Here is a 17,998-nt window from a genome sequence, read left to right as displayed (position 1 = left end):
TCCGATAGAGTGATAATACTTCCCTCCTATAGAAGAATACTACAAAGACACTATATTAAAGGAAGACATTTCACTTTGCTTTGATACTAGACATCTTCTGTCTTCTTGTCTGAATTTCAAGTGTGCGAATGCTGATTTTCTTCATTGCAATTGCATGCTGCCCTCTAGTGTTCGTCTATATTATTACACCCTGTTGTAATAGGTTGAAGGTGGAGGGGAGGGAGATCTGGGGGAAAAGAAATGTAATGGACATGGGATAGAACTGTCAAAAGCACGCAAACAACAGCCACTTAAAAGGTGAAACATAATCAATCGTCCTATTTTTTCTGTAACAATAAAAAATGTTCTTGTTTTGGGTCGGAATAACAACAGCTAATATTTATTTACCATGTGCCAGGCACAATGCTAAGGGCATTGCAGACGTTAAATCATTTAACCCAATAGAAGAAATAAGACGTAGTGTTTCATAGATCAGTAGGGTGATTATAGTTTAGAATAGCCTATTGTATATTTCAAAATAGCTAAGAGCATAATTCAAATGCTTCCAGCAAAAAGGAAAGACAAGTATTTAAGGTGGTGGCTGTCCCAATTACACTGCTTTGTTCTTAACAAGTTATATAAATGTATTAAATTATCACATGTACCCCCAAAATATGTATATCTATTATGTATCAATAAAAAATAAAATTCAAAAAAATTTCATCCAACAATCCAAAGAGGGGAGAACTATCAACTGCTCTGCGCATGTACAGTGCTTCAATGTCACATCAAAACAAAGCAAAATCAGGGAACAGAGTGATTAATGGGCTACAGAGCAACATGCCTAAGTTTTGTTGTGACTTCTGCAATACATACCTCACCGATGACTGTCCATCTATGGGGACCTACCATTGCAGTGGGAGGAAACACAAAGAGAATGTGAAAGACTACTACCAGAAATGGAGGAAGAACACCTCCAACTCTGTTCTCTGCTCCTCTTCCTGCAGGGGCGATGATCCAACCTCTCTCACCTGGGCTCTCCCTGTTCTTCACCAGGTATGATGCCAGCAGCCCGTCAGGGAGGCCCTCCCATGATGCCAGTGATGGGCCCCCCTCCTCCTGGATGATGCCAATGGGATGTGCTCCTGGAATGAGGCTGCCCATGGGAGGTGATATGGTTCTGTGTCCCCACTCAGATCTCACCTCGAGTTGTAATAATCTTCACATGATGTGGGAGGGACCCGGTGGGAGGTAATTGAATCATGGGGGGTGGGTTTTTCTCATGCTGTTCTCCTGATAGTGAATAAGTCTCACGAGATCTGATGGTTTTGTAAAGGGGAGTTGCCCCGCACATGCTCTCTTGCCCGCTGCCATGTAAGACATGCCTTTGCTCTTCCTTTGTCTACCACAATGATTATGAGATCTCCTAAGCCATATGGAACTGTGAGTCCATTAAACCTTTTTCCTTTATAAATTATCCAGTCTCAAGTATGTCTTTATTTGCAGCATGAGAACAGACGAATACAGGAGGCCATATGCCAATGATGCCTGGGCCGCCAGTGATGAGTCCTCCCACCCTCCCACAATGGTGCCCACTTGGCCCCAAATGACTTGACCAGACAGATAAGAATAGAGGCAAGGCCTCTTTAGATCAGTTTTATATTACTTGTTCTGCTTCACTGGGAGATCATGGTGCTATGACTCTGGGTGTTTTCTTAACAGCATGACAAAGAAGACTTGCTCCTCCTTCCTATCAAAAAGAGAATAGTATTGGAGGGGAGAAGTGGGACCAGAAAAAGTGCAGTTTTCATTTGTATTGTGAAATGTGAAAATAAAATTATCAACTCTATCAGTTAAAAAAAAAAAGGAGCAAAATCAAGGGATACATGATGGATATAGGGTCCTGATGTCATCTAGAGGTACACACTTGGATCCTCAGGGTGTACATGGTAAATGTGGTCATGGGTGGAGATAAGCTTATTTAGGGAAAAGGGGTAGATTTAGAAGTGAAGGGAGATCAGGGATGAGGCATGAGTCACTGCAATATGTAAAGGTTTCATAGAAGAATATTAGCCAAGCAGAAGAGTTAAGGAGGAAGACTAAAGAGGTAGGATGAAAACTGAGAGTTATCCAAGCCAAGAGATGAGACAGTCTCAAGGAGACAGGGAATCACAATACTGGAAACTGCCAAGAGGAGATGTACAACATGATGACCAAAAAATCTCCATCGGATTCAGCACCAGAGATGTTATGGTGACCTTAGCAGCAGTGGATGTGGCTGAATGGTGGGAGCTGAAATCAGCCTGGAGCAAGGTGAGCACTGTGGGAGAGGTAAGGAAACAGAAAATACAAGTGGTCAGCTCCTTCAAATCTGTGTCAGTAAAAGGCAGAGAGGGGGAAGTAGCAGCAGGCAGATATCTGGTCGAGGGAGGGCTGCATTTAAGATGGCAAGATGAGGCGTGTTTAAATGTAGACAAGAAGGATCCACTCTACTGGTAAGGACAGGAGGATGAAGATACAGAGAGACAGCATAGCTCAGTGACAGCTCAGCTGCTGGAGCTAGACCACTTAGGTTCAATTCTAGCTTCACCTGCTGCCTGTGGGACTTAGGGCAGGGTATTTGGCCTCTCTCTGACTCTGTTTCCTCATCTGTAAAATGAAAAAACATAAAATGAACTACTGTTATAAAGTTAAATAAGAGTGAATAGAAAGGGCTGAATTATAGACGGAGCCACTTTGCTGATGTAGGATTCCAGAGCCACACCAAATTTCCCCTCTCACCTGAGTTTTGCCCCTAGAGACACATGATTTTTCTCTTTTAATTTCTCACAACTGGACAGTTACTGACTCAAAGGGGTTTGCAATGGACTAAATGTCTGTGTCCTCCCAAAATTCATATGTTGAAATCCTAACCCCCACTATGATAGTATTAGGAGGTAAGGTCTTCAGGAGGTAATTAGGTCATGAGGGTAGAGTCCTCATGAATGGGATTAGTGTCCTTACAAAAGGAACCCCAGAGAGCTTTCTCACTGTCTTTGCTTCATGTGAGATAAAATGGGAAGAAAGCAGCCTGCAACCTGCAAGAGGGCCCTCCCCAGAACCTGACCATGCTGGCACCCTGATTTATTTCCCACAGCCTCCAGAATTGTGAGAAATAAATTTCCACTGTTTATAAGCCATCCAGTCTATGGTAATTTGTTATAGCAGTGTATTAGTCTGTTCTCATGCTGTAATAAAGACCTACCCGAGACTGGGTAGTTTATAAAGAAAAAAAAGCTTAATGGACTCACAGCTCCACATGGCTGGGGAGGCCTCACATTCATGGTGGAAGACAAAGGAGGCGCAAAGGCATGTCTTACATGGCAGCAGGCAAGAGAGCATGTGCAGGGGAACTCCCATTTATAAAACCATCAGATATCATGAGACTTATTCATTGTCATGAGAACAGTATGAGGGAAATGACCTCCATGATTTAATTATCTCTACCTGGTCCCACCTTTGACATGTGGGGATTATTACAATTCGAGGTGAGATTTGGTTGGGGACAGTCAAACTATATCATTCCACCCCAGCCCCTTCCAAATCTCATGTCCTCACATTTCAAAACCAACCAAGCCTTCCCAACGGTCCCTCAAAGTCAACCCATTTGAGCATTAACTCAAAAGTCCACAGTCCAAAGTCTCATCTGAGACAACGCAAGTCCCTTCACCTATGAGCCTGTAAAATCAAAAGCAAGTTAGTTACTTCCTAAATACAATGGGGATACAAGCATTAGGTAAATACACCCATTCCAAATGGGAAAAGTTGGCCCAAACGAAGGGGTGCAGTGGCTCATGCCTGTAATCCTAGTACTTTGGGAGGCTGAGGCAGAAGGATCACCTGAGCTCAGGAGTTCAAGACCAACCTGGAGGCCGGGCGCGGTGGCTCAAGCCTGTAATCCCAGCACTTTGGGAGGCCGAGACGGGCGGATCACGAGGTCAGGAGATCGAGACCATCCTGGCTAACATGGTGAAACCCTGTCTCTACTAAAAATACAAAAACTAGCCGGGCGAGGTGGCGGGCGCCTGTAGTCCCAGCTACTCGGGAGGCTGAGGCAGGAGAATGGCGTAAACCCAGGAGGCGGAGCTTGCAGTGAGCTGAGATCTGGCCACTGCACTCCAGTCTGGGCGACAGAGCGAGACTCCGCCTCAAAAAAAAAAAAAAAAAAAGACCAACCTGGGCAACATAGTGAGACCTTGTCTCTACAAAAACTTTTTTAAATTAAAAAAATTAGCCAGGTGTGGTGGCACACACCTGTGATCCCACTTACTTGGGAGGCAGGAAGATCACTTAAACTGAGGATGTCAAGGCTGCAATGAGCTATGATTATGCCACTGTACTCCAGCCTGGGTGACAGAGTGAGACCCTATTTCAATCAATCAATCAATCAGTCAATGCACCACTTTTTAGAGGAAAAGCGTCTCAAGTCTTCCTGGGATTTGAGGTCTTCCATTTCATCAGGGTATTCTGGATGGGTAGCTTTAAGGGTAGGGCCTTTCTGACTCAGCCTGGGTGCCCCAAAGACTTCAGCACCAGAAAGAGTCACTTTTTTAGTCCAGGCAGTGTCACCTACTTGTTTGAAACAGCATCTAACTGCCCAGAAGCCACCCTGCCCCTCTCTATAATGTGCTTCCCCACAAAACTAGTAGAGCTGGAACTGACAGTTACTTCTCCTCAAATGAGATCCAGTTCCCTGAATGCTTCAGGCACAGTATTGGGTGGTGGCTACAGTCCCACCTGACCTCTTCTCCTGTCTAGGTCTCTTGGCTTTTCTATCTATTCAGATTCCTTGCCTGAACTTTTGATATAATGATTGTAGTGATCTGCCTCAGTATCTAACATCAAGACACTCAGCAAGTTTTCTCTTGAAACTGCATCTCCAACTCGTTTCCACCAGATTAGATTCTCTATGCTTGAGAAAAGAACAGCACAGGACTAGCCACCTGCTGCTTGGGACATGACGCCCTGGGCCTTGCTTCTGTCCCTGTTAGTGCCACCTTTTTTGTTTCCTTCACACTTGGGCTCCTTCCTGTTTTTCCAGTTCTGTCCTCTACTATCCCACTTCAGAACGATTTCAATAACAAGGAGTAAAGGATCACCTCTCCCCCTTGCCTGCTAAATGCAACTGAAATTGGAAATAAAACGACCCAACCTCAGCTAAGTTGCAGATGCCAGTCATCAAAAATGATACCTATAGATTCCATCCATTTTAGTAATTTCCCCGGAAGACATAATTATTATTATTTTTTTAATTTTTATTTTTTTGAGATGGTGTTTCGCTCTTGTCGCCCAGGCTGGAGTGCAATGGCAAGATCTCGGCTCACTGCAACCTCTGCCTTTCCGGTTCAAGCAAATCTGGTTCAAGCCTCCACTTCCCAAGTAGCTGGGACTACAGAAATGTACCATCACACCTGGCTAATTTTGTATTTTTAGTAGAGACGGGGTTTCCCATGTTGGTCAGGCTGGTCTCCAACTCCCAACATCAGCTGATCCACCCAAATCGGCCTCCCAAAGTGCTGGGATTACAGGCATGAGCCACCGAGCCTGGTCTGACATAATCATTTTCAAATTGATCTGTCCTTGTTTTTAATTCCATTCTATAGCTGATATGGGAATTCAGTTACTTAAAAAATTCAATCTCTTAAAATTAAAAAAGGGGGCCAGGAGTGGTGGTTCAAGCCTGTAATCTCACCACTTTGGAAGGCTGGGGCGGGTGGATCACTAGGTCAGGAGATTGAGACCATCCTGGCTAACACGGTGAAACCCTGTCTCTACTAAATATACAAAAAAATTAGCCGGGCATGGAGGCAGGCGCCTGTAGTCCCAGCTACTCGGGAGGCTGAGGCAGGAGAATGGCGTGAACCCAGGAGACGGAGCTTGCAGTGAGCAGAGATTGCACCACTGCACCCCAAGCTGGGTGACAGAACGAGACTCCATCTCAAAAATAAAATAAAATAAAATAAATTTAAAAAGGGAATCAATTAAACAAATCATGCTCTATCTTGTACTGAAGAACCAAGACCTACCTCTATTCATAAAATTCTCATTAAAGTATGAATTAAAAGCTATAAAAATAATATGCTGTACACGTCTTTCTGAAGTAAGCACACACTGAAATCTGCTAATCAGTGATTCTTCAAGTGAGGAGCTTCAACTGGCTTTCCAGGATATTCTATTGGGATTAACAAGGGAGAAAGAAAGCAGGTATTAAGAAATCAAAAAGTGAAGTGATTATGTTCATCCATGTTAAGGAGTTTACCTAGACTTCAATGATCCCCTCAATAATACAATGGTGAAGGATTCTAAAACCCCCAGCTGAAAATGTCGAGTTCGATTATATTATTGTTATACATACATTCTTTTTCATCAACTCGCAGAAGCAAATCCAATAGAAGCTAACTGAGCACAAGATGCGGTGTTCTTAAAGTTTCATCCCTGAAGCAGCTGCATCAGCATCATTTGGAAAATTATTAGAAATAAAAATTCTAGGTTGGGCGCAGTGGCTCAAGCCTGTAATCTCAACACTCTGGGAGGCTGAGGTGGGCGGATCACGAGGTCAGGAGATCGAGACCATCCTGGTTAACATGGTGAAACCCCGTCTCTACTAAAACTACAAAACAAACAAAAAAAAACTAGCCGGGCAAGGTGGCGGGTGCCTGTAGTCCCAGCTACTCGGGAGGCTGAGGCAGGAGAATGGCGTGAACCCGGGAGGTGGAGCTTGCAGTGAACTGAGATTGCACAACTGCACTCCAGCCTGGGCGACAGAGCCAGACTCTATCACAAAAAAAAAAAAAAAAAAAAATTCTCAGATCTGTCCCAGACCTACAGAATCAAAAATCCAGGGGAGCCCAGGTGCCGTGACTCACACCTGTAATCCAGCACATTGAAGGCCACCACAGGAGAATCACTTGAGGCCAAGAGTTTGAGGTTAACCTGGGCAACAACATAGGAAGACCCAATCTCTCAAAAAAAAAAAAAAAAATTAGCCAGGCATGGTGGTATGCTCCTGCAGTCCTAGCTACTCAGGACGCTGAGGTAGGAGACTCACTTGAGCCTGGGAGTTCAAGGTTATAGTGAGCTATGAAAGTGCCACTGCACAGCAGCATGGGCAACAGAGCAAGAACCTGTCTCAAAAAAAAAAAAAAAAAGTCCAGGGGATGACACTCAGCAATCTATCTATCTATCTATCTATCTATGTGTGTGTGTGTATATATATATATTCACACTTTAAGTTCTGGGATACATGTGCAGAACATGTACATTTGTTACATAAGTATACACATGCCATGGTGATTTGCTGCACCCATCAACCTGTCATCTACATTAGGTATTTCTCCTAATGCTATCCCTCCCCTAGCTCCCCACTCCCCAACAGGCCCTGGTGTGTGATGTTCCCCTCCCTGTGTCCATGCTTTCTCATTGTTCAACTCCCACTTACAAATGAGAACATGCGGTGTTTGGTTTTCTGTTCTTGTGTTAGTTTGCTGAGAATGACGGTTTCCAGCTTCATCCATGTCCCTGCAAAGGAGATGAACTCAGCCCTTTTTATGGGTGCATAGTATTCCATGGTGTATATGTGCCACATTTTCTTTATCTAGTCTATCACTGATGGGCATTTGGGTTGGTTCTAAGTCTTTGCCATTGTGAACAGTGCTGAAATAAACATACGTGGGCATGTGTCTTTATAGTAGAATGATTTATAATCCTTTGGGTATATACCCAGTAATGGGATTGCAAGGTCAGATGGTATTTCTGGTTCTAGATTCTTGAGGAATTGTCACACTGTCTTCCACAATGGTTGAACTTATTTACACTCCCACCAACAGTGTAAAAGCATTCCTATTTCTCCACATCCTCCCCAGCATCTGTTGTTTCTTGACTTTTTAATGATCACCATTCTAACAATGGGGTTTTCTAAATATACAATCATGTCATCTGCAAACAGAGACAACTTGACTTCCTTTCTTCCTATTTGAATACCCTTGATTTCTTTCTCTTGCCTGATTGCCCTGGCCAGAACTTCCAACACTATGTTGAATAGGAGTGATGAGAGAGGACATCCTTGTCTTGTGCCAGTTTTCAAAGGGAATGTTTTCAGTTTTTCCCAATTCAGTATGATATTGGCTGTGGGTTTGTCATAAATAGCTCTTATTATTTTGAGATACGTTCCATCAATACCTAGTTTATTCAGAGTTTTTAGCATGAAGGGCTGTTGAATTTTGTCGAAGGTCTTTTCTGCATCTACTGAGATAATCATGTGGTTTTGTCGTTGGTTCTGTTTATGTGATGGATTACATTTATTGATTTGTGGATGTTAAACCAGGCTTGCATCCCAGGGATGAAGCCGACTTGGTCATGGTGAATAAGTTTTTTGATGTGTTGCTGGATTCAGTTTGCCAATATTTTATTGAGGATTTTCGCATCGATGTTCTTCAGGGATATTGGTCTGAAATTTTCTTTTTTTGTTGTGTCTCTGCCAGGTTTTGGTATCAGGATGATCCTGGCCTCATAAAATGAGTTAGGTTTGAAATAGTTTCAGAAGGAATGGTACCAGCTCCTTTGTGTACCTCTGGTAGAATTTGGCTGTGAATCCGTCTAGTCCTAGACTTTTTTTGGTTGGTAGGCTATTAATTACTGCCTCAATTTCAGAACTTGTTATTGGTCTATTCAGGGATTCGACTTCTTCCTTTTTTAGACTTGGGAGGGTGTATGTGTCCAGGAATTTATCCATTTCTTCTAGATTTTTTTTTTTTTTGAGACAGAGTCTTGCTCTGTCGCCCAGGCTGGAGTATAGTGGCGCGATCTCTGCTCACTGCAAGCTCTGCCTCCTAGGTTCATGCCATTCTCCTGCCTCAGCCTCCCGAGCAGCTGGGACTACAGGCACCTGCCGCCACACCCGGCTAATTTTTTGCATTTTTAGTAGAGACGGGGTTTCACCATGTTAGTCAGGATGGTCTCGATCTCCTGACCTTATGATCCACCCGCCTCAGCCTCCTGAAGTGCTGGGATTACAGGCGTGAGCCACCACGCCCAGTCATTTCTTCTAGATTTTCTAGTTTATTTGCATAGAGGTGTTTATAGTATTCTCTGATGGGATCAGTGGTGGGATCAGTGGTGATATTTGTATTTTGTATTTCTGTGGGATCAGTGGTGATATCCTCTTTACCATTTATTGCATCTATTTGATTCTTCTCTCTTTTCTTCTTTGTTAGTCTGACTAGTTGTCTATCTATTTTGTTGATCTTTTAAAAAAACCAGCTCCTGGATTCACTGATTTTTTGAAGGGTTTTTCATGTCTCTATCTCCTTCAGTTCTGCTATGATCTTAGCTATTTCTTGTCTTACACTAGCTTTTGAATTTGTTTGCTCTTGCTTCTCTGGTTCTTTTAATTGTGATGTTACAGTGTCGATTTTAGATCTTTTATGCTTTCTCTTGTGGGCATTTAGTGTTATAAATTTCCCTCTAAACACTACTTTAAATGTGTCCCAGAGATTCTAGTACATTGTGTCTTTGTTCTCATTGGTTTTAAATAACTTATTTATTGCTGCCTTATCTTCATTATTTACCCAGTAGTCATTCAGGAGCAGGTTGTTCAGTTTTCATGTAGTTGCGCAGTTTTTAGTGAGTTTCTTAATCCTGAGTTCTAATTTGATTGCACTGTGGTCTGAGAGACTGTTATGATTTCTGTTCTTTTGCATTTGCTGAGGAGTGTTTTACTTCCAATTATGTGGTCAATTTTAGAATAAGTGTGATGTGGTACTGAGAAGAATGTATATTCTGTTGATTTGGAGTGGTGAGTTCTGTAGATGTCTCTTAGGTCCATTTAGTCCAGAGCTGTGTTCAAGTCTTGAATATCCTTGTTAATTTTCTGTCTCCTTGATCTAATATTGACAGTGGGGTGTTAAAGTCTCCCACTATTATTGTGTGGGAGTCTAAGTCTCTTTGTAGGTCTCTAAGAACTTGCTTTATGAATCTGGGTGCTCCTGTATTGGGTGCATATATATTTGGGATAGTTAGCTCTTCTTGTTGCATTGATCCCTTTACCATTATGTAATGTCCTTGTCTCTTTTGATCTTTGTGGGTTTAAAGTGTGTTTTATCTGAGCCTAGAATTGCAACCCTTGCTTTTTTTTGCTTTCCATGTGCTTGGCAAATATTCCTCCATCTCTTTATTTTGAGTCTATGTGTATCTTTGCACGTGAGATGGGTCTCCTCAATGCAGCACACTGATGGGTCTTGAATCTTTATCCAATTTGCCAGTCTGTGTCTTTTAATTGCAGCATTTAGCCCATTTACATTTAAGTTAATATGTTATGTGTGATTTTGATCCTGTCATTATGATGCTAGCTGGTTATTTTGCCATTAGTTGATGCAGTTTCTTCATAGTGTTGATGGTCTTTACTTGGTATGTTTTTGCAGTGGCTGGTACTGGTTGTTCCTTTCCATGTTTAACGCTTCCTTCAGGAGCTCTTGTAAGGCAGGCCTGGTGGTGACAAAATCTCTCAGCATTTGCTTGTCTGTAAAGGATTTTATTTCTCCTTCACTTATGAAGTTTAGTTTGGCTGGATGTGAATTCTGGGTTGAAAATTCTTTTCTTTAAGAATTCTTTTCTTTAAGCATGTTGAATATTGGCCCCCACTCTTTTGGCTTGTAGGATTTCTGCAGAGATCTGCTGTTAGTCTCATGGGCTTCCCTTTGTGGGTAACCTGACGTTTCCTTCTGGCTACCTTTAACATTTTTTCCTTCATTTCAACCTTGGTGAATCTGACGATTATGTGTCTTGCAGTTGCTCTTCTCAAGGAGTATCTTTGTGGTGTTCTCTGTATTTCCTGAATTTGAATGTTGGCCGTCTTGCTAGGTTGGGGAAGTTCTCCTGGATAATATTCTGAAGAGTATTTTCCAAGTTGGTTCCATTCTCACCGTCACTTTCAGGTACACCAATCAATGTAGATTTGGTCTTTTCACACAGTCCCATAATTCTTGGATTTCATAGTCCCATATTCCTTTTCATTCTTTTTTCTCCAATCTTGTTTTCTCACTTGATTTCACTAAGTTGATCTTCAGTCTCTGATATCCTTTCTTCCGTTTGATCAATTTGGCTGTTGATACTTATGTATGTTTCATGAAGTTCTCGTGCTGTGTTTTTCAGTTCCATCAGGTCATTTATGTTCTTCTCTAAACTGGTTATTCTAGTTAGCAATTCCTCTAACCTTTTTTCAAGGTTCTTAGCTTCCTTGCACTGGGTTCGAACATGCTCCTTTAGCTTGAAGGAGTTTGTTACTACCCACCTTCTGAAGCTTACTTCTGTCAGTTCATCAAACTCATTCTCTGTCCAGTTTTGTTCCCATGCTGGCAAGGAGTCATGATCCCTTGGAGGAGAAGAGACATTCTGGGTTTTGGAATTTTCAGGCTTTTTGCACTGGTTTCTCCACATCTTCATGGATTTATCAACCTTTGGTCTTTGATGTTGGTGACCTTTGGATGGGGTCCCTGAGTGGACATCCTTTTTGTTGATGTTGATGCTATTCCTTTCTGTTTGTTAGTTTTCCTTCTAACAGTCAGGCCCCTCTGCTGCAGGTCTGCTGGAGTTTGCTGGAGATCCACTCCAGACCCTGTTTGCGTGGGTATCACCAGCGGAGGCTGCAGAACAGCAAAGACTGCTGCCTATTCCTTCCTCTGGAAGCTTCATCCCAGAGGGGCACCAGCCAGATGCCAGCCAGAGCTCTCTTGTATGAGGTGTCTGTCGGCCCCTGATGGGAGGTTGTCTCCCAGTCAGGAGACACAGGGGTCAAGGAACCACTTGAGGAGGCAGTCTGACCCTTAGCAGAGCTTGAACACTGTGCTGGAAGATCAGCTGCTCTCTTCAGAGCTGGCAGGCTGGAACGTTTAAGTCACTGAAGCTGCACCTACAGCTGCCCCTTCCCCCAGTTGTTCTGTCCCAGGGAGATGGGGATTTTATCTATAAGCCCCTGACTGGGGCTGCTGCCTTTTTTTCAGGGATGCCCTGCCCAGAGAGCAGGAATCTAGAGAGGCAGTCTGGCTACAGAGCAGATTTGCAGAGCTGCAGTGGGTTCCATCCAGTCCAAACTTCCTGGTGGCTTTGTTTACACTGTGAGGGGAAAACTACCTACTCAAGCCTTAGTAATGGTGGATGCCCTTCCCCCCACCAAGCTTGAGCATCCCAGGTTGACCTCAGATTGTTGTGCTGGCAGCAAGAATTTCAAGCCAGTGGATCTTAGCTTGCTGGGCTCTGTTGGGGTGGGATCTGCTGAGCTAGTCCACTTGGCTCCCTGGCTTCAGCCCCCTTTCCAGGGGAGTGAATGGTTCTCTCTTGCTGGCATTCCAGGTGCCACTGGGGTACGAAAAAAAAACTCCTGCAGCTAGCTCAGTGTCTGCCCCAATGACCACCTAGTTTTATGATTGAAACCCAGGGCCCTGGTGGCCTAGGCACCAGAGGGAATCTCCTGCTGTGCAGGTTGCAAAGATCATGGGAAAACCGTAGTATCTACGCCAGAGTGCACCATTCCTCATGGCACAGTCCCTCATGGCTTCCCCTGGCTAGGGAAGGGTGTTCCCCAATCGCTTATACTTCTCAGGTAAGGCAACACCCCACCCTGCTTCAGCTCGCCCTCTGTGGGCTGCACCCACTGTCTAACCAGTCCCAATGAGATGAACTAGATACCTCAGTTGGAAATGCAGAAATCACCCACCTTCTGCATTGATCTCCCTTGGAGCTGCAGACTGGAGCTGTTCCTATTCAGCCATCTTGCCAGCAATCCTTTTGTGTGTGTGTATGTGTGGGTATGTGTGTGTGTGTGATGGAGTCTCACTCTGTCGCGTAGGCTGGAATGCAGTGGCGCAATCTCAGCTCAGTGCAACCTCCGCCTCCCAAGTTAAAGTAATTCTTCTGCCTCAGCCTTCCAAGTAGCTGGAATTACAAATGCACACTGCCACGCCCAGCTCATTTTTTTTTTTTAATTTTAGTAGATACGGGGTTTCACCGTGTTGCCCAGGTTGATCACAAACTCTGAGCTCAGGCAATCCACCTGCCTCAGCCTCCCAAAGTGCTGAGATTACAGGCATGAGCCACCATGCCCAGCCAGCAATCTATATTTTAATAAGCCTTCCACATAATTCTGACGCATGCTCTAGTTTGACAACCACCACTTGAATTCATCCTCCCTTAACACACAGAAGGATCAGGTGTCCCTCCTCATGTATGAAGCCATATTGGTGTCTCTCCTGGCTGGGCTTGTCCCATTAGCCCACTGTGGGAATTAGATGTAATTCTCTACCTCTCTTAACCAGGGTCCATGATGGAGACTGCTAATTGTTCCCCAGGGTCTATGCGACTCTTCTTCCTACATTACAATCACTGGCCATCCCTACATGCTGTCACAACTTTTAGCAAGTCATACAGTTTCCCAGCAAGAAGTGATGCGTCCAATCCTCTCTGGCCTCTAGCTATGGCTGTGCAAATAATTGGTTTGGACCAATAATGTGTGGATGGAAGTGATACATTCAACTTCCAGATTGTATTATTTAAAATAAACAAGCAAGCAAGCAAAAATCTGGCTGCCTTCTTCTTCCTCTTTCCTTCCCAACCGGAATATTGATATGGTATTTAGTGTGAGGGTGAGGACCTCATCTTAGGGGATGGTGGTGCAACAAATAGATGAAACCTAAGTCCCTGGATGCTTGTAGATCAGAGCTGCCCCAATAACCTAAACTATCTTCTTCTGGACTACTATGGGAGAGAAATCAATGCACTGCAATCTTGTTGGAACTAACGTATTTTTCTTTGTTACACAATCTACCCTATATCTTCTTTAGAAGACAAAGCTTCCTTCCTAGAACTTCAACCCTATATCCTTTCCTAAGGTTGAGATTTCATGCACTCATTCCCATAAACCTACCTATCTTAGTCCATTTGTACTTCGAAAACAAAATGCCACAGACTGGGTAATTTATAAACAACAGAAACTTTTCACAGTTCTGAGGACTGGGAAGTCCAAGACCAAGGTGCCACCAGGTTTAGTGCCTGATGAGGGCCCAGTCTCTCGGCTACCAAGATGGTGCCTTGTTGCTGTGTCCAGGAGTGACAAACACTGTGTCCTCACATGGCGGATGTATAAAAGAGATGCAAGTTCTCTCAAGCCCTTTTGCAAGGTAATTAATCCCATTCATGAGGGCTCTGCCCTCATGACTGACTCACTCCCTAAAGGCCTCCACCTCTTAATACTCTCACACTGATGATTAAGTTTCAACACATGGACTCTGGAGCACATTCAGACCACAGTATCACCTTTTATATATTTCCCCACCAAAGACAGTTGCTACTTTCCATAAAGTACTTCTATTCCAGTAATGATGAGCTATGTAATTTTCCCACTGAGGACATCTACAAAAGCCAGACAAATGTATTTGTTGAAAACTCATAAAGGCACAGAAGAACTAGCAAGGCACTTTAAAATAACTAGGCTAAGATAATGAAGAAGAGGAGAATCTGGAGAGGTGTCTTTGGGGTTGTTTTTCCCCTGAAGCATTTGCCAATTCTAGAACAGGTAACTGAGAGTCTGAGTAAGATTTATAATGGTCTTGACTGGCTAAGAAAATGGAAAAATGAGAGTCAAAGCCAACCAAGGGTAGAAGAGAGGTGCTGGTAACTCCCCACTTGAGACTGGGGCCTGAAGGGCTGCATTTTAAGCATATTTTAAGCATAAGGGTGAAGTAGAAATAGAATATCCTTGTAGGGACACAATCTAGTTTTGAATCATTGTAATCACTGAAATTGGATTAAGATGATCCTGGATTATGAGGCCTCCTAGGTGCCTTCCTAAAGCAAATATAATTTCTTCCAGAGGAACTTAATCCTGAACCTCAAATTTGTCCACCATTTTTTTCTCAAATAACATCTGGCATAGGATTAAAAATAACCAAGTATTTAAGGCTGGCATAGGATAAAAAATAACCAAGTATTTAAGGAGACAAGACTACATGAATAGTAACAACAATAACAAAATATTAAGAGCAAGGATAAAGTGGATGCCACTGCTAATTAAGAGGCAGAAATGGGCATTCAGAAATCACTTTCTGAAAAGAGCTTGTCGGGAGAAGAGAATGTGATGTTTAGAAAGATGCCCCTCATAGCTAATGTAACCAGGCACTTTTTTTTTCTGTTGCCCAGGCTGGAGTGCAGGGGTGCAATCACAGCTCACTGCAGCCTCAACCCCCTGGGTTCAAGCAATCCTACCACCTTGGCCTCCCAAAGTGCTAGGATTACAGGTACGAGCCATCGCGCCCAGCTTTAGGAACATTCTTAATTAGCCATCATCAAAGCTACAGTTCTTTCAAGTTGTTCTTCTACCATCAATCAGAACAATGCTTAATTAAGGTATTCTGAAGAGATACTGTACTTTCTTCATGGATGTGCTAGGGAGCTATCTATAGCCCATTCAAAATATTCTATATGCAAATAAAAAGTTTAAGCTGGACAAAAATTCACTTTCCTGCCTTTCTCAAAGCGGTGGTATTCATGGCAGTCTTTGAGAGAAAATGGAAAACAGAAAAGGAAACAAAAGGAACAAAGCTGGAGGCATCACACTACCTGACTTCAAAATATACTACAAAGCTGTAGTAACTAAAACAACATGATACTGACAAAAAAATCAGACACACAGACCAATGGGACAGAATGGGGAACACAAAAATAAATTCACATACTTAGAGCCAACTGATTTTCGACAAAGGTTCCAAGAAAGCACAATGGAGAAAAGACAGTCTCTTCAATACATGGTGATGGAAATTGGATATCCACATGCAGAAGAATAAAGCTAGACCCGTATATTTTACCACATACAAAAATCAAATCAAAATGGATTAAAGACTTAAGTGTAAGACCTGAAACAATAAAACTAGTAGAAGAAAACATAGGGGAAATGCTTCATGACATTGTTCTGAGCAAGGATTTTTTTGATAAGACCCCAAAAGCACAAGCAACAAAAAGAAAAATAGACAAATGAATTATTTCAAATTAAAAAGCTTCTGCACAGCAAAGGAAACAATCAACGGAGTGAAGAGACAAGTTGCAGAACAGGAGAAAATATTTGCAAATCATACATCTGACAAGGGGTTTATATCAGAATATATGAGGAACTCAAAAGCTAAATAATAATAATAATGATAATAATCTGCCAGAGTATGGTGGCTCACACCTACACTGCCAGAACTTTGGGAGGCCAAGGTGGGAGACTCACTTGAGACCAGGAGTTCAAGACCAGCCTGTGCAAAATAGTAAGACTCTGTCTCTACAGAAAATTTAAAAATTAGCCAGGCATGATGGCACACACCTGTAGTCTTAGCTACTGGGGAGGCTGAGGTGGAAGGATCGCTTGAACCCAGGAGTTTGAGGCTGCAGTGGGCCATGATTGCACCGCTGCACTCTAGCCTAGACAATAGAGCAAGAATCTGTCTCAAAAAAAGAAAAACTGGTATATAGATACAATGGAATACTATTCAGCCATAAAAAAGAATTAAATCCTGTCATACACAACAACATGGATGAACCTGGAGGACATTATGTGAAGTGAAATAAGCCAGGCATAGAAAGACAAATACCTCATGATCTTGATCATACGTGGAATCCAAAGAAGTTGATCTCACAGAAGTATTGAGTAGGACAGTGGTTACCAGATGCTGGGGAGGGGAGGACAGAGAGAAAATAAAGAGAGGTTGGTCAACAAGTACAAAGTTACAGTTAGATAGGAGGAATAAGGGCTGGAGTTCTACTGCACAGTAGAGTAACTATGGTTAACAATATTACATATTTTAAAATAGCTAGAAGAGAGAATATTGAATGTTCTCATCACAAAGAAATGATTATATAGTTTGGCTGTGTCCCCACCCAAATGTCATCTTGAATTGTAGTTCCCATAATCCCCATGCGTCGTGGGAGGAACCCTGTGGGATGTAATTGAATCATGGGGGCAATTACCACCATGCTGCTGTTCTTATGATAGTGAGTGAGTTCTCATGAGATCAGATGGTTTTATAAGGGGCTTTCCCCACTTTTGCACGGCACTTCTCCTTCCTGCCGTCATGTGAAGAAGGATGTGTTTGCTTTCCCTTCGGCCATAATTGTAAGTTTCCTGAGGCCTCTCCAGTCATGCTGAACTGTGAGTAAATTAAACCTCTTTCCTTTATAAGTTACCCAGTCTCAAGTATGTCTTTATTAGCAGAGTGAGAAGGAACTAATACAAATGATAAATATAAGAGGTGATGGATATTCTAAATATTCTGATTTGATTTTCACACAATGTATCATGTATTGAAACATCACACTGTATCCCATGAATATGTACAATTATGATGTGCCAATTAAAAACAAAATTAAAGAAAGGCAAACAAAATCTCAAACTATGACAATATACAATATTATATATATATAATACAATTACATAATATTATATACTTAAGATAGGAAATTTTTAAAAAATCTGTTACTTCTTGATACGGTTTGGCTCTGTATCCCAACCAAAATCTCATTTTGAATTGTAATCCCCACGTGTTGAGGGCAGGACCTGGTGGGCAGTGATCAGATCATGGGAGTGGTTTCCCTCATGTGGTCTCATGATAGTGAGGGAGTTCTCAATGAGATCTGATGGTTTAAAAGTGGCAGTTTCTGGCCAGGTACGGTGGCTCACACCTGTAATCCCAGCACTTGGAGAGGCCAAGGCGGGTGGATTACCTGAGAGCAGGAGATTGAGACCATCCTGACTAACATGGTGAAACCCCGTCTCTACTAAATATACAAAAAATTAGCCGGGCGTGGTGGCGGGCTCCTGTAGTCCCAGCTACTCGGGAGGCTGAGGCAGGAGAATGACGTGAACCCAGAAGGCCAAGCTGTCAGTGAGCCAAGATTGTGCCACTGCACTCCAGCCTGGGCAACAGAGCAAGACTCTGTCTCAAAAAAAAAAAAAAAA

At 42.8% G+C, this 17,998-nt stretch overlaps 1 long non-coding RNA gene across 1 annotated transcript in view; it reads right to left on the bottom strand.

The window, feature by feature from the left end:
• Positions 1 to 1,458: 1,458 nt before the first annotated feature.
• Positions 1,459 to 17,998, bottom strand: part of LOC105523906 — a 19,595-nt gene continuing 3,055 nt past the window's right edge. The window contains exons 2-4 of the long non-coding RNA XR_001003664.1: positions 17,520 to 17,763; positions 16,635 to 16,712; positions 1,459 to 1,729 (exon numbers count right to left, since the gene is read on the bottom strand). This is a non-coding gene — a long non-coding RNA (uncharacterized LOC105523906). The remainder of the gene's footprint in view (positions 1,730 to 16,634; positions 16,713 to 17,519; positions 17,764 to 17,998) is intronic.

This window comes from Colobus angolensis, unplaced genomic scaffold (assembly GCF_000951035.1).
Source record: "Colobus angolensis palliatus isolate OR3802 unplaced genomic scaffold, Cang.pa_1.0 Scaffold48, whole genome shotgun sequence".
Classification (NCBI taxonomy): domain Eukaryota; kingdom Metazoa; phylum Chordata; class Mammalia; order Primates; family Cercopithecidae; genus Colobus; species Colobus angolensis.
Note: the sequence above shows the minus strand (reverse complement) of the source record. Positions and strands in the feature narration are given on the sequence as shown.